At 63.6% G+C, this 23,004-nt stretch overlaps 7 non-coding genes across 7 annotated transcripts; all 7 read left to right on the top strand.

Annotated features, from left to right (window-relative positions):
• The first annotated feature begins 282 nt into the window (after positions 1-282).
• LOC142873011 (5S ribosomal RNA) lies at positions 283-401 on the top strand. Its single transcript, XR_012921117.1, has one exon. It is a non-coding gene; the product is annotated as a 5S ribosomal RNA (ribosomal RNA).
• Positions 402-3,948: 3,547 nt separating this feature from the next.
• Positions 3,949-4,067, top strand: LOC142873010 (5S ribosomal RNA). Its single transcript, XR_012921116.1, has one exon. It is a non-coding gene; the product is annotated as a 5S ribosomal RNA (ribosomal RNA).
• Positions 4,068-7,619: 3,552 nt separating this feature from the next.
• LOC142873252 (5S ribosomal RNA) lies at positions 7,620-7,738 on the top strand. Its single transcript, XR_012921289.1, has one exon. It is a non-coding gene; the product is annotated as a 5S ribosomal RNA (ribosomal RNA).
• A 3,544-nt stretch (positions 7,739-11,282) lies between these two features.
• Positions 11,283-11,401, top strand: LOC142873251 (5S ribosomal RNA). Its single transcript, XR_012921288.1, has one exon. It is a non-coding gene; the product is annotated as a 5S ribosomal RNA (ribosomal RNA).
• Positions 11,402-14,945: 3,544 nt separating this feature from the next.
• On the top strand, positions 14,946-15,064 carry LOC142873250 (5S ribosomal RNA). Its single transcript, XR_012921287.1, has one exon. It is a non-coding gene; the product is annotated as a 5S ribosomal RNA (ribosomal RNA).
• A 3,551-nt stretch (positions 15,065-18,615) lies between these two features.
• LOC142873249 (5S ribosomal RNA) lies at positions 18,616-18,734 on the top strand. Its single transcript, XR_012921286.1, has one exon. It is a non-coding gene; the product is annotated as a 5S ribosomal RNA (ribosomal RNA).
• Positions 18,735-22,288: 3,554 nt separating this feature from the next.
• LOC142873248 (5S ribosomal RNA) lies at positions 22,289-22,407 on the top strand. The gene has a single exon (XR_012921285.1). It is a non-coding gene; the product is annotated as a 5S ribosomal RNA (ribosomal RNA).
• Positions 22,408-23,004: the final 597 nt, after the last annotated feature.

Here is a 23,004-nt window from a genome sequence, read left to right as displayed (position 1 = left end):
TGTGAGTGAGTGAGTGTGAGTGTGAGTGTGTGTGTGTGTGTGTGTGTGTGTGTATAGAGAGACAGCCCCCCACCCCGGCCCGCCGCTCCCTGCCCGCCCCGCCCCGCCTGGCCCCGCCCCGCCTGTCACCCCCGTCCCTCGGAGCCCGCGGGACCCGGCCGGTGAACTCAACAGGCCCGGCCCGGTGCGGGTCAGCGCCGGCGCGGGGCCTGGGGCGGGAGGAGGCGGCGGGGAAGCGCAGAGAGGCTCGGCTTCTTGAGCGGGGCAGGGGCGCCCTCCGCAGTCTAGGGCCACACCACCCTGAACGCGCCCGATCTAGTCTGGTCTCGGAAGCTAAGCAGGGTCGGGCCTGGTTAGTACTTGGATGGGAGACCGCCTGGGAATACCGGGTGCCGTAGGCTTCTTCTTCTTTTTTTTTTTGTTTTGCCTCTTGTTCTGTCCCCTTTCTGGGAGCGAGTCGGCGGCCCGGGGTGGGGGTCACCCCCACCCTCAGCGCCCGCCGCGGTGCCTGGCGCCCCAGCCCGCACCGTGGGGCCTCCTCTTGTCCCAAGCCGCTACACCGCCGTCACGCGGCAGCATGCGTGGCTTCTGGACTGTCAGGTCTCAGACCAAAGGTCTGCTCTGTGGGAACCGACACGCTGGAGGAAACCTTGAGAGTCTGAGAGGGGAGGGAGTTCCAGAAGAAGGCCAGGATGTCATTTTGAGGGAGTATGTGACCAGAACTCGTCCCGTTGCTTTTGGGGTTCTATGGGCTACACGTAGGAATCTTTGGTGGTGGCACCTGATGTTGGGGGATCCGGAGTCACACCCAGACCTGCTCCACAGGCCTCCTTTTACTTTTCTCTTCGGATTCATTATGTTTAAAAAGTGTCTCTTATCTCTATGATTGCATTTTCTTTTCTCTCTCTTTTCAAGCAGATGATGGGAGTCCAAGTATTAAGGTGACATGTGTTGCCCGTGCCCCCCTCCCCCCTGTGTTCTTATTCATTAACCTCTGATGTTGTTCCAGCGTATTGTGGGGGTACCAATGTTAAGGTCGGGTACGTTGCCCTCTCCCAGCCTCCCCCCTCGGGTCAGAGCCTCAAGTGCGCCCATCCCCCAGTCGGTGCGCACCCACCCCATTCCTAATGGAGGTGTATGCCCATCCCCTCCCCCCACCCGCCCGACACCCACCCGATGAAGGTGATTCCTCTGTGTCCACTTAGGTGTCCATCGGTTCGTACCCATTTGCTGGTGAGCGCGAGCACGTGGTGCTCGTGTGTCCATTCTTGGGCTACCTGGCTTACTGGAACGGGTTCCAGCTCTGGCCAGGAGAACCACGAGAGGTGCCCTCTCACCGCTGCTCCTCCTAGCTGAATAGCACTCCGTGGTGTCCACGCGCCACATTTCATTTACGCACTCGTGGGTCGATGGGCACTCGGGTCGCTTCCAGGTCTTTGCGATTGTGACTTGTGCCCTGACTCTAACCCTAACCCTTACCCAGCCCGTCTCCTCCTCGGCCCCTGCCTGACTGACTCCTTCCCGCCCGGCCTGTCACCTGTCACCGTCCTCTGCCCCTGCCTGACACGCTCCTCCCCGCCCGGGCCGTCACCGTCCTCGGCCCCTGCCTGACGGGGCTCCTCCGTCGCCTGGGCCTTCCAAGGGCTTGGTGTGGACGCTGGTTCCAGGACGCCCTCCCAGGAACCCGGTAGCAGGGCGGCCGCAGCGTCTCGCGCCACCCAACCGTCCGCCGGCCGGCGGCCGGCGCTAAGTGGCCTGCGGGGGACGTGCCCCCACTGTGGGGCGGGCGCCCAACCTGGTGTCTTCTCTGAGGCCCCGTATCTGCTTTTCCCCCCCGCAAGGGGAGAGCCGCGGAGGTGGGGACCGCCTCCTCGTGGGGACGTACACCCAGCTCTCCACGTCGGATTCCGGGGCTCTCTGTCCTGCCAGAAGGCCCAGCTGGCCTGCGGGTCCTTAGAGTGGCAAAAACATCCGAAAACTGAGATTGAGGGTCCGGTGGTTGTCTGCACTTTTGTGCTGGGCACCCCAGGGAGGCCCGGGGGCTGGCTGGACAACGCGGTCTGCTGGGCAGGGGGGGGGTTTGGAGGAGCAACTGATGCCCTTTGCACTTTGGGTAGCAAGTGTCTGAGGTGTCTCTGAGCCCTGCGCCATGTCGGGGGGTGGGGTGGGGGGTTGGGAGTTCGGGGGGGGTGGAAGAGCAGGAGGAGGAGGAGGAGGAGGTGGGAAGGGCCGTGGCCTGCAGTCGTGTTCCCGGGGTGGCTTCTTCCACAGGCTGCTTGGCCTGGGCTCCCTGCACCTGGGCCTTTGGAGGACTGGCCCTGTGCTTGCCAACGCTTCCCCTGCAGGGACCCAGAGCTGGGAGGTTGCATCTCTCAGCCCTGGGTCGAGCAGAGCCCCAGCGGGCCATGCCCACAACCTCTCTCAGCACGGGTCCCCCAGAAGGCTCCTTTGGGACCAGGATTCTCTTGCGGGTGACTCTTTAAGGTCTGGCCCCTGGATGGCGGGGCACCAGGAGTAGAGGAGCAGGAAGGGGAAGGGGGTGGCCATGCGAGGGGACACTTTCAGGCCAAGTCCCAGCTTCAGCCTGATCCTCCTGGGAACCCCGGGGTGTACGTCACACCTCCTGGTTGTCCCGCTCTGAGACAAGGGCTCTGAGACAAGGAGCCGGGCTGCGCATTCCCCCAGCAGCCAGTCGTGGGCTGAGGACACCTGGGGCGTTGGGAACTCCCTGGCTTCTCCTTGGCTTAACATCTGGAGCTGCTTGTGAATCGTGCCGCCACACACACCCGAGTGCAGGTGTCTTCTGCACAGACTGCGGGCCTCGCTCTTCTGAATGCCGCTAGCTCGCCACCCACCCACGGGTGAACCTGGTCAGGGTACTTTCTCTCGGGGGCAGACTCTGATCCTGGCGGGCTACCGGTGTTTCTGTTTGCTCGTTTCTTTCTTCCATTTCGGGAAAGGCTTCCTTACTGGGTGTGGAAATCTCCTATGCCTTTCCTCGCCTATTCTGTCAGCTTTAAAATTCTCTTTCAGTTGCCACCCTCACAGATGGATTAGGAAACTCTTTCCGGTGCACTCATTAGTGAAATGACCTCAATGAAGCTGGAATCCAATATCTAATCGCCGATTTTTAGCGAGTCCACACGCCAGGGTGGTCGGGGTCCAATGCAGCCCCGGCCAGGCCCAGGCCCCTTGGACTGGGCCACAGGAGGACACAGAGGAGGGTCCCGGCCCCCACGGTCGCGTTGCCGGCAGTTCTCCAAGGGCTTGGGCGTTTTCCAGAGGTAGGAGATGGAGGGGACTGATTTCTTCAGCGCCCCACAAACCACGCCACCCCACCCATGGGACACATCCCTAGAGAGAGAGAGAGACGCCCCATACACTCGCTCCCCTCCCCCATGCGCTGTGCCCCAGCCCGGGCCCGGGGGAATAGGCGGCAGCCCACCCACAGGGTGGGGGGCGCAGCTGAAAGGGGTTGTCGGGGATGGCGGACCCTGCCTGGGGTCAAAGGGCGGGCGACCCGCGCGTGCGCAATCGGCGGCGGCGGCGGCGGCGGCGGCGGCGGCGGCCACGAGCTGGGGGTGGGCCAGGCGAGGAGAGGAAGGGGGCTGGAAGGTCTCCACCTTGGCGAGTCCAGCCGTGGAGGCGCATCTTGTGTGAGTGTGAGTGAGTGAGTGTGAGTGTGAGTGTGTGTGTGTGTGTGTGTGTGTGTGTGTAGAGAGAGACAGCCCCCCACCCCGGCCCGCCGCTCCCTGCCCGCCCCGCCCCGCCCCGCCCCGCCCCGCCTGTCACCCCCGTCCCTCGGAGCCCGCCGGACCCGGCCGGTGAACTCAACAGGCCCGGCCCGGTGCGGGTCAGCGCCGGCGCGGGGCCTGGGGCGGGGGGAGGAGGCGGCGGGGAAGCGCAGAGAGGCTCGGCTTCTTGAGCGGGGCAGGGGCGCCCTCCGCCGTCTAGGGCCACACCACCCTGAACGCGCCCGATCTCGTCTGGTCTCGGAAGCTAAGCAGGGTCGGGCCTGGTTAGTACTTGGATGGGCGACCGCCTGGGAATACCGGGTGCCGTAGGCTTCTTCTTTTTTTTTTTTTTGTTTTGCCTCTTGTTCTGTCCCCTTTCTGGGAGCGAGTCGGCGGCCCGGGGTGGGGGTCACCCCCACCCTCAGCGCCCGCCGCGGTGCCTGGCGCCCCAGCCCGCACCGTGGGGCCTCCTCTTGTCCCAAGCCGCGACACCGCCGTCACGCGGCAGCATGCGTGGCTTCTGGACTGTCAGGTCTCAGACCAAAGGTCTGCTCTGTGGGAACCGACACGCTGGAGGAAACCTTGAGAGTCTGAGAGGGGAGGGAGTTCCAGAAGAAGGCCAGGATGTCATTTTGAGGGAGTATGTGACCAGAACTCGTCCCGTTGCTTTTGGGGTTCTATGGGCTACACGTAGGAATCTTTGGTGGTGGCACCTGATGTTGGGGGATCCGGAGTCACACCCAGACCTGCTCCACAGGCCTCCTTTTACTTTTCTCTTCGGATTCATTATGTTTAAAAAGTGTCTCTTATCTCTATGATTGCATTTTCTTTTCTCTCTCTTTTCAAGCAGATGATGGGAGTCCAAGTATTAAGGTGACATGTGTTGCCCGTGCCCCCCTCCCCCCTGTGTTCTTATTCATTTACCTCTGATGTTGTTCCAGTGTATTGTGGGGGTACCAATGTTAAGGTCGGGTACGTTGCCCTCTCCCAGCCTCCCCCCTCGGGTCAGAGCCTCAAGTGCGCCCATCCCCCAGTCGGTGCGCACCCACCCCATTCCTAATGGAGGTGTATGCCCATCCCCTCCCCCCACCCGCCCGACACCCACCCGATGAAGGTGATTCCTCTGTGTCCACTTAGGTGTCCATCGGTTCGTACCCATTTGCTGGTGAGCGCGAGCACGTGGTGCTCGTGTGTCCATTCTTGGGCTACCTGGCTTACTGGAACGGGTTCCAGCTCTGGCCAGGAGAACCACGAGAGGTGCCCTCTCACCGCTGCTCCTCCTAGCTGAATAGCACTCCGTGGTGTCCACGCGCCACATTTCATTTACGCACTCGTGGGTCGATGGGCACTCGGGTCGCTTCCAGGTCTTTGCGATTGTGACTTGTGCCCTGACTCTAACCCTAACCCTTACCCAGCCCGTCTCCTCCTCGGCCCCTGCCTGACTGACTCCTTCCCGCCCGGCCTGTCACCTGTCACCGTCCTCTGCCCCTGCCTGACACGCTCCTCCCCGCCCGGGCCGTCACCGTCCTCGGCCCCTGCCTGACGGGGCTCCTCCGTCGCCTGGGCCTTCCAAGGGCTTGGTGTGGATGCTGGTTCCAGGACGCCCTCCCAGGGACCCGGTAGCAGGGCGGCCGCAGCGTCTCGCGCCACCCAACCGTCCGCCGGCCGGCGGCCGGCGCTAAGTGGCCTGCGGGGGACGTGCCCCCACTGTGGGGCGGGCGCCCAGCCTGGTGTCTTCTCTGAGGCCCCGTGGCTGCTTTTCCCCCCCGCAAGGGGAGAGCCGCGGAGGTGGGGACCGCCTCCTCGTGGGGACGTACACCCAGCTCTCCACGTCGGATTCCGGGGCTCTCTGTCCTGCCAGAAGGCCCAGCTGGCCTGCGGGTCCTTAGAGTGGCAAAAACATCCGAAAACTGAGATTGAGGGTCCGGTGGTTGTCTGCACTTTTGTGCTGGGCACCCCAGGGAGGCCCGGGGGCTGGCTGGACAACGCGGTCTGCTGGGCAGGGGGGGCGGTTTGGAGGAGCAACTGATGCCCTTTGCACTTTGGGTAGCAAGTGTCTGAGGTGTCTCTGAGCCCTGCGCCATGTCGGGGGGTGGGGGGGGGGGTGGGAGGTCGGGGGGGGGTGGAGGAGCAGGAGGAGGAGGAGGAGGAGGTGGGAAGGGCCGTGGCCTGCAGTCGTGTTCCCGGGGTGGCTTCTTCCACAGGCTGCTTGGCCTGGGCTCCCTGCACCTGGGCCTTTGGAGGACTGGCCCTGTGCTTGCCAACGCTTCCCCTGCAGGGACCCAGAGCTGGGAGGTTGCATCTCTCAGCCCTGGGTCGGGCAGAGCCCCAGCGGGCCATGCCCACAACCTCTCTCAGCACGGGTCCCCCAGAAGGCTCCTTTGGGACCAGGATTCTCTTGCGGGTGACTCTTTAAGGTCTGGCCCCTGGATGGAGGGGCACCAGGAGTAGAGGAGCAGGAAGGGGAAGGGGGTGGCCATGCGAGGGGACACTTTCAGGCCAAGTCCCAGCTTCAGCCTGATCCTCCTGGGAACCCCGGGGTGTACGTCACACCTCCTGGTTGTCCCGCTCTGAGACAAGGGCTCTGAGACAAGGAGCCGGGCTGCGCATTCCCCCAGCAGCCAGTCGTGGGCTGAGGACACCTGGGGCGTTGGGAACTCCCTGGCTTCTCCTTGGCTTAACATCTGGAGCTGCTTGTGAATCGTGCCGCCACACACACCCGAGTGCAGGTGTCTTCTGCACAGACTGCGGGCCTCGCTCTTCTGAATGCCGCTAGCTCGCCACCCACCCACGGGTGAACCTGGTCAGGGTACTTTCTCTCGGGGGCAGACTCTGATCCTGGCGGGCTACCGGTGTTTCTGTTTGCTCGTTTCTTTCTTCCATTTCGGGAAAGGCTTCCTTACTGGGTGTGGAAATCTCCTATGCCTTTCCTCGCCTATTCTGTCAGCTTTAAAATTCTCTTTCAGTTGCCACCCTCACAGATGGATTAGGAAACTCTTTCCGGTGCACTCATTAGTGAAATGACCTCAATGAAGCTGGAATCCAATATCTAATCGCCGATTTTTAGCGAGTCCACACGCCAGGGTGGTCGGGGTCCAATGCAGCCCCGGCCAGGCCCAGGCCCCTTGGACTGGGCCACAGGAGGACACAGAGGAGGGTCCCGGCCCCCACGGTCGCGTTGCCGGCAGTTCTCCAAGGGCTTGGGCGTTTTCCAGAGGTAGGAGATGGAGGGGACTGATTTCTTCAGCGCCCCACAAACCACGCCACCCCACCCATGGGACACATCCCTAGAGAGAGAGAGAGACGCCCCATACACTCGCTCCCCTCCCCCATGCGCTGTGCCCCAGCCCGGGCCCGGGGGAATAGGCGGCAGCCCACCCACAGGGTGGGGGGCGCAGCTGAAAGGGGTTGTCGGGGATGGCGGACCCTGCCTGGGGTCAAAGGGCGGGCGACCCGCGCGTGCGCAATCGGCGGCGGCGGCGGCGGCGGCGGCGGGCCACGAGCTGGGGGTGGGCCAGGCGAGGAGAGGAAGGGGGCTGGAAGGTCTCCACCTTGGCGAGTCCAGCCGTGGAGGCGCATCTTGTGTGAGTGTGAGTGAGTGAGTGTGAGTGTGAGTGTGTGTGTGTGTGTGTGTGTGTGTGTGTGTGTAGAGAGAGACAGCCCCCCACCCCGGCCCGCCGCTCCCTGCCCGCCCCGCCCCGCCCCGCCCCGCCCCGCCCCGCCTGTCACCCCCGTCCCTCGGAGCCCGCCGGACCCGGCCGGTGAACTCAACAGGCCCGGCCCGGTGCGGGTCAGCGCCGGCGCGGGGCCTGGGGCGGGGGGAGGAGGCGGCGGGGAAGCGCAGAGAGGCTCGGCTTCTTGAGCGGGGCAGGGGCGCCCTCCGCCGTCTAGGGCCACACCACCCTGAACGCGCCCGATCTCGTCTGGTCTCGGAAGCTAAGCAGGGTCGGGCCTGGTTAGTACTTGGATGGGAGACCGCCTGGGAATACCGGGTGCCGTAGGCTTCTTCTTTTTTTTTTTTTTGTTTTGCCTCTTGTTCTGTCCCCTTTCTGGGAGCGAGTCGGCGGCCCGGGGTGGGGGTCACCCCCACCCTCAGCGCCCGCCGCGGTGCCTGGCGCCCCAGCCCGCACCGTGGGGCCTCCTCTTGTCCCAAGCCGCGACACCGCCGTCACGCGGCAGCATGCGTGGCTTCTGGACTGTCAGGTCTCAGACCAAAGGTCTGCTCTGTGGGAACCGACACGCTGGAGGAAACCTTGAGAGTCTGAGAGGGGAGGGAGTTCCAGAAGAAGGCCAGGATGTCATTTTGAGGGAGTATGTGACCAGAACTCGTCCCGTTGCTTTTGGGGTTCTATGGGCTACACGTAGGAATCTTTGGTGGTGGCACCTGATGTTGGGGGATCCGGAGTCACACCCAGACCTGCTCCACAGGCCTCCTTTTACTTTTCTCTTCGGATTCATTATGTTTAAAAAGTGTCTCTTATCTCTATGATTGCATTTTCTTTTCTCTCTCTTTTCAAGCAGATGATGGGAGTCCAAGTATTAAGGTGACATGTGTTGCCCGTGCCCCCCTCCCCCCTGTGTTCTTATTCATTTACCTCTGATGTTGTTCCAGCGTATTGTGGGGGTACCAATGTTAAGGTCGGGTACGTTGCCCTCTCCCAGCCTCCCCCCTCGGGTCAGAGCCTCAAGTGCGCCCATCCCCCAGTCGGTGCGCACCCACCCCATTCCTAATGGAGGTGTATGCCCATCCCCTCCCCCCACCCGCCCGACACCCACCCGATGAAGGTGATTCCTCTGTGTCCACTTAGGTGTCCATCGGTTCGTACCCATTTGCTGGTGAGCGCGAGCACGTGGTGCTCGTGTGTCCATTCTTGGGCTACCTGGCTTACTGGAACGGGTTCCAGCTCTGGCCAGGAGAACCACGAGAGGTGCCCTCTCACCGCTGCTCCTCCTAGCTGAATAGCACTCCGTGGTGTCCACGCGCCACATTTCATTTACGCACTCGTGGGTCGATGGGCACTCGGGTCGCTTCCAGGTCTTTGCGATTGTGACTTGTGCCCTGACTCTAACCCTAACCCTTACCCAGCCCGTCTCCTCCTCGGCCCCTGCCTGACTGACTCCTTCCCGCCCGGCCTGTCACCTGTCACCGTCCTCTGCCCCTGCCTGACACGCTCCTCCCCGCCCGGGCCGTCACCGTCCTCGGCCCCTGCCTGACGGGGCTCCTCCGTCGCCTGGGCCTTCCAAGGGCTTGGTGTGGACGCTGGTTCCAGGACGCCCTCCCAGGGACCCGGTAGCAGGGCGGCCGCAGCGTCTCGCGCCACCCAACCGTCCGCCGGCCGGCGGCCGGCGCTAAGTGGCCTGCGGGGGACGTGCCCCCACTGTGGGGCGGGCGCCCAGCCTGGTGTCTTCTCTGAGGCCCCGTGGCTGCTTTTCCCCCCCGCAAGGGGAGAGCCGCGGAGGTGGGGACCGCCTCCTCGTGGGGACGTACACCCAGCTCTCCACGTCGGATTCCGGGGCTCTCTGTCCTGCCAGAAGGCCCAGCTGGCCTGCGGGTCCTTAGAGTGGCAAAAACATCCGAAAACTGAGATTGAGGGTCCGGTGGTTGTCTGCACTTTTGTGCTGGGCACCCCAGGGAGGCCCGGGGGCTGGCTGGACAACGCGGTCTGCTGGGCAGGGGGGGCGGTTTGGAGGAGCAACTGATGCCCTTTGCACTTTGGGTAGCAAGTGTCTGAGGTGTCTCTGAGCCCTGCGCCATGTCAGGGGGTGGGGGGGGGGTGGGAGGTCGGGGGGGGTGGAGGAGCAGGAGGAGGAGGAGGAGGAGGTGGGAAGGGCCGTGGCCTGCAGTCGTGTTCCCGGGGTGGCTTCTTCCACAGGCTGCTTGGCCTGGGCTCCCTGCACCTGGGCCTTTGGAGGACTGGCCCTGTGCTTGCCAACGCTTCCCCTGCAGGGACCCAGAGCTGGGAGGTTGCATCTCTCAGCCCTGGGTCGGGCAGAGCCCCAGCGGGCCATGCCCACAACCTCTCTCAGCACGGGTCCCCCAGAAGGCTCCTTTGGGACCAGGATTCTCTTGCGGGTGACTCTTTAAGGTCTGGCCCCTGGATGGAGGGGCACCAGGAGTAGAGGAGCAGGAAGGGGAAGGGGGTGGCCATGCGAGGGGACACTTTCAGGCCAAGTCCCAGCTTCAGCCTGATCCTCCTGGGAACCCCGGGGTGTACGTCACACCTCCTGGTTGTCCCGCTCTGAGACAAGGGCTCTGAGACAAGGAGCCGGGCTGCGCATTCCCCCAGCAGCCAGTCGTGGGCTGAGGACACCTGGGGCGTTGGGAACTCCCTGGCTTCTCCTTGGCTTAACATCTGGAGCTGCTTGTGAATCGTGCCGCCACACACACCCGAGTGCAGGTGTCTTCTGCACAGACTGCGGGCCTCGCTCTTCTGAATGCCGCTAGCTCGCCACCCACCCACGGGTGAACCTGGTCAGGGTACTTTCTCTCGGGGGCAGACTCTGATCCTGGCGGGCTACCGGTGTTTCTGTTTGCTCGTTTCTTTCTTCCATTTCGGGAAAGGCTTCCTTACTGGGTGTGGAAATCTCCTATGCCTTTCCTCGCCTATTCTGTCAGCTTTAAAATTCTCTTTCAGTTGCCACCCTCACAGATGGATTAGGAAACTCTTTCCGGTGCACTCATTAGTGAAATGACCTCAATGAAGCTGGAATCCAATATCTAATCGCCGATTTTTAGCGAGTCCACACGCCAGGGTGGTCGGGGTCCAATGCAGCCCCGGCCAGGCCCAGGCCCCTTGGACTGGGCCACAGGAGGACACAGAGGAGGGTCCCGGCCCCCACGGTCGCGTTGCCGGCAGTTCTCCAAGGGCTTGGGCGTTTTCCAGAGGTAGGAGATGGAGGGGACTGATTTCTTCAGCGCCCCACAAACCACGCCACCCCACCCATGGGACACATCCCTAGAGAGAGAGAGAGACGCCCCATACACTCGCTCCCCTCCCCCATGCGCTGTGCCCCAGCCCGGGCCCGGGGGAATAGGCGGCAGCCCACCCACAGGGTGGGGGGCGCAGCTGAAAGGGGTTGTCGGGGATGGCGGCCCCTGCCTGGGGTCAAAGGGCGGGCGACCCGCGCGTGCGCAATCGGCGGCGGCGGCGGCGGCGGCGGCGGCGGCGGGCCACGAGCTGGGGGTGGGCCAGGCGAGGAGAGGAAGGGGGCTGGAAGGTCTCCACCTTGGCGAGTCCAGCCGTGGAGGCGCATCTTGTGTGAGTGTGAGTGAGTGAGTGTGAGTGTGAGTGTGTGTGTGTGTGTGTGTGTGTGTGTGTGTAGAGAGAGACAGCCCCCCACCCCGGCCCGCCGCTCCCTGCCCGCCCCGCCCCGCCCCGCCCCGCCTGTCACCCCCGTCCCTCGGAGCCCGCCGGACCCGGCCGGTGAACTCAACAGGCCCGGCCCGGTGCGGGTCAGCGCCGGCGCGGGGCCTGGGGCGGGGGGAGGAGGCGGCGGGGAAGCGCAGAGAGGCTCGGCTTCTTGAGCGGGGCAGGGGCGCCCTCCGCCGTCTAGGGCCACACCACCCTGAACGCGCCCGATCTCGTCTGGTCTCGGAAGCTAAGCAGGGTCGGGCCTGGTTAGTACTTGGATGGGAGACCGCCTGGGAATACCGGGTGCCGTAGGCTTCTTCTTTTTTTTTTTTTTGTTTTGCCTCTTGTTCTGTCCCCTTTCTGGGAGCGAGTCGGCGGCCCGGGGTGGGGGTCACCCCCACCCTCAGCGCCCGCCGCGGTGCCTGGCGCCCCAGCCCGCACCGTGGGGCCTCCTCTTGTCCCAAGCCGCGACACCGCCGTCACGCGGCAGCATGCGTGGCTTCTGGACTGTCAGGTCTCAGACCAAAGGTCTGCTCTGTGGGAACCGACACGCTGGAGGAAACCTTGAGAGTCTGAGAGGGGAGGGAGTTCCAGAAGAAGGCCAGGATGTCATTTTGAGGGAGTATGTGACCAGAACTCGTCCCGTTGCTTTTGGGGTTCTATGGGCTACACGTAGGAATCTTTGGTGGTGGCACCTGATGTTGGGGGATCCGGAGTCACACCCAGACCTGCTCCACAGGCCTCCTTTTACTTTTCTCTTCGGATTCATTATGTTTAAAAAGTGTCTCTTATCTCTATGATTGCATTTTCTTTTCTCTCTCTTTTCAAGCAGATGATGGGAGTCCAAGTATTAAGGTGACATGTGTTGCCCGTGCCCCCCTCCCCCCTGTGTTCTTATTCATTTACCTCTGATGTTGTTCCAGCGTATTGTGGGGGTACCAATGTTAAGGTCGGGTACGTTGCCCTCTCCCAGCCTCCCCCCTCGGGTCAGAGCCTCAAGTGCGCCCATCCCCCAGTCGGTGCGCACCCACCCCATTCCTAATGGAGGTGTATGCCCATCCCCTCCCCCCACCCGCCCGACACCCACCCGATGAAGGTGATTCCTCTGTGTCCACTTAGGTGTCCATCGGTTCGTACCCATTTGCTGGTGAGCGCGAGCACGTGGTGCTCGTGTGTCCATTCTTGGGCTACCTGGCTTACTGGAACGGGTTCCAGCTCTGGCCAGGAGAACCACGAGAGGTGCCCTCTCACCGCTGCTCCTCCTAGCTGAATAGCACTCCGTGGTGTCCACGCGCCACATTTCATTTACGCACTCGTGGGTCGATGGGCACTCGGGTCGCTTCCAGGTCTTTGCGATTGTGACTTGTGCCCTGACTCTAACCCTAACCCTTACCCAGCCCGTCTCCTCCTCGGCCCCTGCCTGACTGACTCCTTCCCGCCCGGCCTGTCACCTGTCACCGTCCTCTGCCCCTGCCTGACACGCTCCTCCCCGCCCGGGCCGTCACCGTCCTCGGCCCCTGCCTGACGGGGCTCCTCCGTCGCCTGGGCCTTCCAAGGGCTTGGTGTGGACGCTGGTTCCAGGACGCCCTCCCAGGGACCCGGTAGCAGGGCGGCCGCAGCGTCTCGCGCCACCCAACCGTCCGCCGGCCGGCGGCCGGCGCTAAGTGGCCTGCGGGGGACGTGCCCCCACTGTGGGGCGGGCGCCCAGCCTGGTGTCTTCTCTGAGGCCCCGTGGCTGCTTTTCCCCCCCGCAAGGGGAGAGCCGCGGAGGTGGGGACCGCCTCCTCGTGGGGACGTACACCCAGCTCTCCACGTCGGATTCCGGGGCTCTCTGTCCTGCCAGAAGGCCCAGCTGGCCTGCGGGTCCTTAGAGTGGCAAAAACATCCGAAAACTGAGATTGAGGGTCCGGTGGTTGTCTGCACTTTTGTGCTGGGCACCCCAGGGAGGCCCGGGGGCTGGCTGGACAACGCGGTCTGCTGGGCAGGGGGGGCGGTTTGGAGGAGCAACTGATGCCCTTTGCACTTTGGGTAGCAAGTGTCTGAGGTGTCTCTGAGCCCTGCGCCATGTCAGGGGGTGGGGGGGTGGTGGGAGGTCGGGGGGGGTGGAGGAGCAGGAGGAGGAGGAGGAGGAGGTGGGAAGGGCCGTGGCCTGCAGTCGTGTTCCCGGGGTGGCTTCTTCCACAGGCTGCTTGGCCTGGGCTCCCTGCACCTGGGCCTTTGGAGGACTGGCCCTGTGCTTGCCAACGCTTCCCCTGCAGGGACCCAGAGCTGGGAGGTTGCATCTCTCAGCCCTGGGTCGGGCAGAGCCCCAGCGGGCCATGCCCACAACCTCTCTCAGCACGGGTCCCCCAGAAGGCTCCTTTGGGACCAGGATTCTCTTGCGGGTGACTCTTTAAGGTCTGGCCCCTGGATGGAGGGGCACCAGGAGTAGAGGAGCAGGAAGGGGAAGGGGGTGGCCATGCGAGGGGACACTTTCAGGCCAAGTCCCAGCTTCAGCCTGATCCTCCTGGGAACCCCGGGGTGTACGTCACACCTCCTGGTTGTCCCGCTCTGAGACAAGGGCTCTGAGACAAGGAGCCGGGCTTCGCATTCCCCCAGCAGCCAGTCGTGGGCTGAGGACACCTGGGGCGTTGGGAACTCCCTGGCTTCTCCTTGGCTTAACATCTGGAGCTGCTTGTGAATCGTGCCGCCACACACACCCGAGTGCAGGTGTCTTCTGCACAGACTGCGGGCCTCGCTCTTCTGAATGCCGCTAGCTCGCCACCCACCCACGGGTGAACCTGGTCAGGGTACTTTCTCTCGGGGGCAGACTCTGATCCTGGCGGGCTACCGGTGTTTCTGTTTGCTCGTTTCTTTCTTCCATTTCGGGAAAGGCTTCCTTACTGGGTGTGGAAATCTCCTATGCCTTTCCTCGCCTATTCTGTCAGCTTTAAAATTCTCTTTCAGTTGCCACCCTCACAGATGGATTAGGAAACTCTTTCCGGTGCACTCATTAGTGAAATGACCTCAATGAAGCTGGAATCCAATATCTAATCGCCGATTTTTAGCGAGTCCACACGCCAGGGTGGTCGGGGTCCAATGCAGCCCCGGCCAGGCCCAGGCCCCTTGGACTGGGCCACAGGAGGACACAGAGGAGGGTCCCGGCCCCCACGGTCGCGTTGCCGGCAGTTCTCCAAGGGCTTGGGCGTTTTCCAGAGGTAGGAGATGGAGGGGACTGATTTCTTCAGCGCCCCACAAACCACGCCACCCCACCCATGGGACACATCCCTAGAGAGAGAGAGAGACGCCCCATACACTCGCTCCCCTCCCCCATGCGCTGTGCCCCAGCCCGGGCCCGGGGGAATAGGCGGCAGCCCACCCACAGGGTGGGGGGCGCAGCTGAAAGGGGTTGTCGGGGATGGCGGCCCCTGCCTGGGGTCAAAGGGCGGGCGACCCGCGCGTGCGCAATCGGCGGCGGCGGCGGCGGCGGCGGCGGCGGCGGGCCACGAGCTGGGGGTGGGCCAGGCGAGGAGAGGAAGGGGGCTGGAAGGTCTCCACCTTGGCGAGTCCAGCCGTGGAGGCGCATCTTGTGTGAGTGTGAGTGAGTGAGTGTGAGTGTGAGTGTGTGTGTGTGTGTGTGTGTGTGTGTGTGTAGAGAGAGACAGCCCCCCACCCCGGCCCGCCGCTCCCTGCCCGCCCCGCCCCGCCCCGCCCCGCCTGTCACCCCCGTCCCTCGGAGCCCGCCGGACCCGGCCGGTGAACTCAACAGGCCCGGCCCGGTGCGGGTCAGCGCCGGCGCGGGGCCTGGGGCGGGGGGAGGAGGCGGCGGGGAAGCGCAGAGAGGCTCGGCTTCTTGAGCGGGGCAGGGGCGCCCTCCGCCGTCTAGGGCCACACCACCCTGAACGCGCCCGATCTCGTCTGGTCTCGGAAGCTAAGCAGGGTCGGGCCTGGTTAGTACTTGGATGGGAGACCGCCTGGGAATACCGGGTGCCGTAGGCTTCTTCTTTTTTTTTTTTTTGTTTTGCCTCTTGTTCTGTCCCCTTTCTGGGAGCGAGTCGGCGGCCCGGGGTGGGGGTCACCCCCACCCTCAGCGCCCGCCGCGGTGCCTGGCGCCCCAGCCCGCACCGTGGGGCCTCCTCTTGTCCCAAGCCGCGACACCGCCGTCACGCGGCAGCATGCGTGGCTTCTGGACTGTCAGGTCTCAGACCAAAGGTCTGCTCTGTGGGAACCGACACGCTGGAGGAAACCTTGAGAGTCTGAGAGGGGAGGGAGTTCCAGAAGAAGGCCAGGATGTCATTTTGAGGGAGTATGTGACCAGAACTCGTCCCGTTGCTTTTGGGGTTCTATGGGCTACACGTAGGAATCTTTGGTGGTGGCACCTGATGTTGGGGGATCCGGAGTCACACCCAGACCTGCTCCACAGGCCTCCTTTTACTTTTCTCTTCGGATTCATTATGTTTAAAAAGTGTCTCTTATCTCTATGATTGCATTTTCTTTTCTCTCTCTTTTCAAGCAGATGATGGGAGTCCAAGTATTAAGGTGACATGTGTTGCCCGTGCCCCCCTCCCCCCTGTGTTCTTATTCATTTACCTCTGATGTTGTTCCAGCGTATTGTGGGGGTACCAATGTTAAGGTCGGGTACGTTGCCCTCTCCCAGCCTCCCCCCTCGGGTCAGAGCCTCAAGTGCGCCCATCCCCCAGTCGGTGCGCACCCACCCCATTCCTAATGGAGGTGTATGCCCATCCCCTCCCCCCACCCGCCCGACACCCACCCGATGAAGGTGATTCCTCTGTGTCCACTTAGGTGTCCATCGGTTCGTACCCATTTGCTGGTGAGCGCGAGCACGTGGTGCTCGTGTGTCCATTCTTGGGCTACCTGGCTTACTGGAACGGGTTCCAGCTCTGGCCAGGAGAACCACGAGAGGTGCCCTCTCACCGCTGCTCCTCCTAGCTGAATAGCACTCCGTGGTGTCCACGCGCCACATTTCATTTACGCACTCGTGGGTCGATGGGCACTCGGGTCGCTTCCAGGTCTTTGCGATTGTGACTTGTGCCCTGACTCTAACCCTAACCCTTACCCAGCCCGTCTCCTCCTCGGCCCCTGCCTGACTGACTCCTTCCCGCCCGGCCTGTCACCTGTCACCGTCCTCTGCCCCTGCCTGACACGCTCCTCCCCGCCCGGGCCGTCACCGTCCTCGGCCCCTGCCTGACGGGGCTCCTCCGTCGCCTGGGCCTTCCAAGGGCTTGGTGTGGACGCTGGTTCCAGGACGCCCTCCCAGGGACCCGGTAGCAGGGCGGCCGCAGCGTCTCGCGCCACCCAACCGTCCGCCGGCCGGCGGCCGGCGCTAAGTGGCCTGCGGGGGACGTGCCCCCACTGTGGGGCGGGCGCCCAGCCTGGTGTCTTCTCTGAGGCCCCGTGGCTGCTTTTCCCCCCCGCAAGGGGAGAGCCGCGGAGGTGGGGACCGCCTCCTCGTGGGGACGTACACCCAGCTCTCCACGTCGGATTCCGGGGCTCTCTGTCCTGCCAGAAGGCCCAGCTGGCCTGCGGGTCCTTAGAGTGGCAAAAACATCCGAAAACTGAGATTGAGGGTCCGGTGGTTGTCTGCACTTTTGTGCTGGGCACCCCAGGGAGGCCCGGGGGCTGGCTGGACAACGCGGTCTGCTGGGCAGGGGGGGGGTTTGGAGGAGCAACTGATGCCCTTTGCACTTTGGGTAGCAAGTGTCTGAGGTGTCTCTGAGCCCTGCGCCATGTCGGGGGGTGGGGTGGGGGGGTGGGAGGTCGGGGGGGGTGGAGGAGCAGGAGGAGGAGGAGGAGGAGGTGGGAAGGGCCGTGGCCTGCAGTCGTGTTCCCGGGGTGGCTTCTTCCACAGGCTGCTTGGCCTGGGCTCCCTGCACCTGGGCCTTTGGAGGACTGGCCCTGTGCTTGCCAACGCTTCCCCTGCAGGGACCCAGAGCTGGGAGGTTGCATCTCTCAGCCCTGGGTCGGGCAGAGCCCCAGCGGGCCATGCCCACAACCTCTCTCAGCACGGGTCCCCCAGAAGGCTCCTTTGGGACCAGGATTCTCTTGCGGGTGACTCTTTAAGGTCTGGCCCCTGGATGGAGGGGCACCAGGAGTAGAGGAGCAGGAAGGGGAAGGGGGTGGCCATGCGAGGGGACACTTTCAGGCCAAGTCCCAGCTTCAGCCTGATCCTCCTGGGAACCCCGGGGTGTACGTCACACCTCCTGGTTGTCCCGCTCTGAGACAAGGGCTCTGAGACAAGGAGCCGGGCTTCGCATTCCCCCAGCAGCCAGTCGTGGGCTGAGGACACCTGGGGCGTTGGGAACTCCCTGGCTTCTCCTTGGCTTAACATCTGGAGCTGCTTGTGAATCGTGCCGCCACACACACCCGAGTGCAGGTGTCTTCTGCACAGACTGCGGGCCTCGCTCTTCTGAATGCCGCTAGCTCGCCACCCACCCACGGGTGAACCTGGTCAGGGTACTTTCTCTCGGGGGCAGACTCTGATCCTGGCGGGCTACCGGTGTTTCTGTTTGCTCGTTTCTTTCTTCCATTTCGGGAAAGGCTTCCTTACTGGGTGTGGAAATCTCCTATGCCTTTCCTCGCCTATTCTGTCAGCTTTAAAATTCTCTTTCAGTTGCCACCCTCACAGATGGATTAGGAAACTCTTTCCGGTGCACTCATTAGTGAAATGACCTCAATGAAGCTGGAATCCAATATCTAATCGCCGATTTTTAGCGAGTCCACACGCCAGGGTGGTCGGGGTCCAATGCAGCCCCGGCCAGGCCCAGGCCCCTTGGACTGGGCCACAGGAGGACACAGAGGAGGGTCCCGGCCCCCACGGTCGCGTTGCCGGCAGTTCTCCAAGGGCTTGGGCGTTTTCCAGAGGTAGGAGATGGAGGGGACTGATTTCTTCAGCGCCCCACAAACCACGCCACCCCACCCATGGGACACATCCCTAGAGAGAGAGAGAGACGCCCCATACACTCGCTCCCCTCCCCCATGCGCTGTGCCCCAGCCCGGGCCCGGGGGAATAGGCGGCAGCCCACCCACAGGGTGGGGGGCGCAGCTGAAAGGGGTTGTCGGGGATGGCGGACCCTGCCTGGGGTCAAAGGGCGGGCGACCCGCGCGTGCGCAATCGGCGGCGGCGGCGGCGGCGGCGGCGGGCCACGAGCTGGGGGTGGGCCAGGCGAGGAGAGGAAGGGGGCTGGAAGGTCTCCACCTTGGCGAGTCCAGCCGTGGAGGCGCATCTTGTGTGAGTGTGAGTGAGTGAGTGTGAGTGTGAGTGTGTGTGTGTGTGTGTGTGTGTGTGTGTGTGTAGAGAGAGACAGCCCCCCACCCCGGCCCGCCGCTCCCTGCCCGCCCCGCCCCGCCCCGCCCCGCCCCGCCCCGCCTGTCACCCCCGTCCCTCGGAGCCCGCCGGACCCGGCCGGTGAACTCAACAGGCCCGGCCCGGTGCGGGTCAGCGCCGGCGCGGGGCCTGGGGCGGGGGGAGGAGGCGGCGGGGAAGCGCAGAGAGGCTCGGCTTCTTGAGCGGGGCAGGGGCGCCCTCCGCCGTCTAGGGCCACACCACCCTGAACGCGCCCGATCTCGTCTGGTCTCGGAAGCTAAGCAGGGTCGGGCCTGGTTAGTACTTGGATGGGAGACCGCCTGGGAATACCGGGTGCCGTAGGCTTCTTCTTCTTTTTTTTTTTGTTTTGCCTCTTGTTCTGTCCCCTTTCTGGGAGCGAGTCGGCGGCCCGGGGTGGGGGTCACCCCCACCCTCAGCGCCCGCCGCGGTGCCTGGCGCCCCAGCCCGCACCGTGGGGCCTCCTCTTGTCCCAAGCCGCGACACCGCCGTCACGCGGCAGCATGCGTGGCTTCTGGACTGTCAGGTCTCAGACCAAAGGTCTGCTCTGTGGGAACCGACACGCTGGAGGAAACCTTGAGAGTCTGAGAGGGGAGGGAGTTCCAGAAGAAGGCCAGGATGTCATTTTGAGGGAGTATGTGACCAGAACTCGTCCCGTTGCTTTTGGGGTTCTATGGGCTACACGTAGGAATCTTTGGTGGTGGCACCTGATGTTGGGGGATCCGGAGTCACACCCAGACCTGCTCCACAGGCCTCCTTTTACTTTTCTCTTCGGATTCATTATGTTTAAAAAGTGTCTCTTATCTCTATGATTGCATTTTCTTTTCTCTCTCTTTTCAAGCAGATGATGGGAGTCCAAGTATTAAGGTGACATGTGTTGCCCGTGCCCCCCTCCCCCCTGTGTTCTTATTCATTTACCTCTGATGTTGTTCCAGCGTATTGTGGGGGTACCAATGTTAAGGTCGGGTACGTTGCCCTCTCCCAGCCTCCCCCCTCGGGTCAGAGCCTCAAGTGCGCCCATCCCCCAGTCGGTGCGCACCCACCCCATTCCTAATGGAGGTGTATGCCCATCCCCTCCCCCCACCCGCCCGACACCCACCCGATGAAGGTGATTCCTCTGTGTCCACTTAGGTGTCCATCGGTTCGTACCCATTTGCTGGTGAGCGCGAGCACGTGGTGCTCGTGTGTCCATTCTTGGGCTACCTGGCTTACTGGAACGGGTTCCAGCTCTGGCCAGGAGAACCACGAGAGGTGCCCTCTCACCGCTGCTCCTCCTAGCTGAATAGCACTCCGTGGTGTCCACGCGCCACATTTCATTTACGCACTCGTGGGTCGATGGGCACTCGGGTCGCTTCCAGGTCTTTGCGATTGTGACTTGTGCCCTGACTCTAACCCTAACCCTTACCCAGCCCGTCTCCTCCTCGGCCCCTGCCTGACTGACTCCTTCCCGCCCGGCCTATCACCTGTCACCGTCCTCTGCCCCTGCCTGACACGCTCCTCCCCGCCCGGGCCGTCACCGTCCTCGGCCCCTGCCTGACGGGGCTCCTCCGTCGCCTGGGCCTTCCAAGGGCTTGGTGTGGATGCTGGTTCCAGGACGCCCTCCCAGGGACCCGGTAGCAGGGCGGCCGCAGCGTCTCGCGCCACCCAACCGTCCGCCGGCCGGCGGCCGGCGCTAAGTGGCCTGCGGGGGACGTGCCCCCACTGTGGGGCGGGCGCCCAGCCTGGTGTCTTCTCTGAGGCCCCGTGGCTGCTTTTCCCCCCCGCAAGGGGAGAGCCGCGGAGGTGGGGACCGCCTCCTCGTGGGGACGTACACCCAGCTCTCCACGTCGGATTCCGGGGCTCTCTGTCCTGCCAGAAGGCCCAGCTGGCCTGCGGGTCCTTAGAGTGGCAAAAACATCCGAAAACTGAGATTGAGGGTCCGGTGGTTGTCTGCACTTTTGTGCTGGGCACCCCAGGGAGGCCCGGGGGCTGGCTGGACAACGCGGTCTGCTGGGCAGGGGGGGGGTTTGGAGGAGCAACTGATGCCCTTTGCACTTTGGGTAGCAAGTGTCTGAGGTGTCTCTGAGCCCTGCGCCATGTCGGGGGGTGGGGTGGGGGGGTGGGAGGTCGGGGGGGGTGGAGGAGCAGGAGGAGGAGGAGGAGGAGGTGGGAAGGGCCGTGGCCTGCAGTCGTGTTCCCGGGGTGGCTTCTTCCACAGGCTGCTTGGCCTGGGCTCCCTGCACCTGGGCCTTTGGAGGACTGGCCCTGTGCTTGCCAACGCTTCCCCTGCAGGGACCCAGAGCTGGGAGGTTGCATCTCTCAGCCCTGGGTCGGGCAGAGCCCCAGCGGGCCATGCCCACAACCTCTCTCAGCACGGGTCCCCCAGAAGGCTCCTTTGGGACCAGGATTCTCTTGCGGGTGACTCTTTAAGGTCTGGCCCCTGGATGGAGGGGCACCAGGAGTAGAGGAGCAGGAAGGGGAAGGGGGTGGCCATGCGAGGGGACACTTTCAGGCCAAGTCCCAGCTTCAGCCTGATCCTCCTGGGAACCCCGGGGTGTACGTCACACCTCCTGGTTGTCCCGCTCTGAGACAAGGGCTCTGAGACAAGGAGCCGGGCTGCGCATTCCCCCAGCAGCCAGTCGTGGGCTGAGGACACCTGGGGCGTTGGGAACTCCCTGGCTTCTCCTTGGCTTAACATCTGGAGCTGCTTGTGAATCGTGCCGCCACACACACCCGAGTGCAGGTGTCTTCTGCACAGACTGCGGGCCTCGCTCTTCTGAATGCCGCTAGCTCGCCACCCACCCACGGGTGAACCTGGTCAGGGTACTTTCTCTCGGGGGCAGACTCTGATCCTGGCGGGCTACCGGTGTTTCTGTTTGCTCGTTTCTTTCTTCCATTTCGGGAAAGGCTTCCTTACTGGGTGTGGAAATCTCCTATGCCTTTCCTCGCCTATTCTGTCAGCTTTAAAATTCTCTTTCAGTTGCCACCCTCACAGATGGATTAGGAAACTCTTTCCGGTGCACTCATTAGTGAAATGACCTCAATGAAGCTGGAATCCAATATCTAATCGCCGATTTTTAGCGAGTCCACACGCCAGGGTGGTCGGGGTCCAATGCAGCCCCGGCCAGGCCCAGGCCCCTTGGACTGGGCCACAGGAGGACACAGAGGAGGGTCCCGGCCCCCACGGTCGCGTTGCCGGCAGTTCTCCAAGGGCTTGGGCGTTTTCCAGAGGTAGGAGATGGAGGGGACTGATTTCTTCAGCGCCCCACAAACCACGCCACCCCACCCATGGGACACATCCCTAGAGAGAGAGAGAGACGCCCCATACACTCGCTCCCCTCCCCCATGCGCTGTGCCCCAGCCCGGGCCCGGGGGAATAGGCGGCAGCCCACCCACAGGGTGGGGGGCGCAGCTGAAAGGGGTTGTCGGGGATGGCGGACCCTGCCTGGGGTCAAAGGGCGGGCGACCCGCGCGTGCGCAATCGGCGGCGGCGGCGGCGGCGGCGGCGGCGGGCCACGAGCTGGGGGTGGGCCAGGCGAGGAGAGGAAGGGGGCTGGAAGGTCTCCACCTTGGCGAGTCCAGCCGTGGAGGCGCATCTTGTGTGAGTGTGAGTGAGTGAGTGTGAGTGTGAGTGTGTGTGTGTGTGTGTGTGTGTGTGTGTGTGTAGAGAGAGACAGCCCCCCACCCCGGCCCGCCGCTCCCTGCCCGCCCCGCCCCGCCCCGCCCCGCCCCGCCCCGCCTGTCACCCCCGTCCCTCGGAGCCCGCCGGACCCGGCCGGTGAACTCAACAGGCCCGGCCCGGTGCGGGTCAGCGCCGGCGCGGGGCCTGGGGCGGGGGGAGGAGGCGGCGGGGAAGCGCAGAGAGGCTCGGCTTCTTGAGCGGGGCAGGGGCGCCCTCCGCCGTCTAGGGCCACACCACCCTGAACGCGCCCGATCTCGTCTGGTCTCGGAAGCTAAGCAGGGTCGGGCCTGGTTAGTACTTGGATGGGAGACCGCCTGGGAATACCGGGTGCCGTAGGCTTCTTCTTCTTTTTTTTTTTGTTTTGCCTCTTGTTCTGTCCCCTTTCTGGGAGCGAGTCGGCGGCCCGGGGTGGGGGTCACCCCCACCCTCAGCGCCCGCCGCGGTGCCTGGCGCCCCAGCCCGCACCGTGGGGCCTCCTCTTGTCCCAAGCCGCGACACCGCCGTCACGCGGCAGCATGCGTGGCTTCTGGACTGTCAGGTCTCAGACCAAAGGTCTGCTCTGTGGGAACCGACACGCTGGAGGAAACCTTGAGAGTCTGAGAGGGGAGGGAGTTCCAGAAGAAGGCCAGGATGTCATTTTGAGGGAGTATGTGACCAGAACTCGTCCCGTTGCTTTTGGGGTTCTATGGGCTACACGTAGGAATCTTTGGTGGTGGCACCTGATGTTGGGGGATCCGGAGTCACACCCAGACCTGCTCCACAGGCCTCCTTTTACTTTTCTCTTCGGATTCATTATGTTTAAAAAGTGTCTCTTATCTCTATGATTGCATTTTCTTTTCTCTCTCTTTTCAAGCAGATGATGGGAGTCCAAGTATTAAGGTGACATGTGTTGCCCGTGCCCCCCTCCCCCCTGTGTTCTTATTCATTTACCTCTGA

Source organism: Microcebus murinus, chromosome 9, assembly GCF_040939455.1.
Source record: "Microcebus murinus isolate Inina chromosome 9, M.murinus_Inina_mat1.0, whole genome shotgun sequence".
Taxonomy (NCBI): domain Eukaryota; kingdom Metazoa; phylum Chordata; class Mammalia; order Primates; family Cheirogaleidae; genus Microcebus; species Microcebus murinus.
The sequence above is the reverse complement of the archived record's forward strand: the minus strand, read 5'-3'. Positions and strand labels throughout refer to the sequence as shown.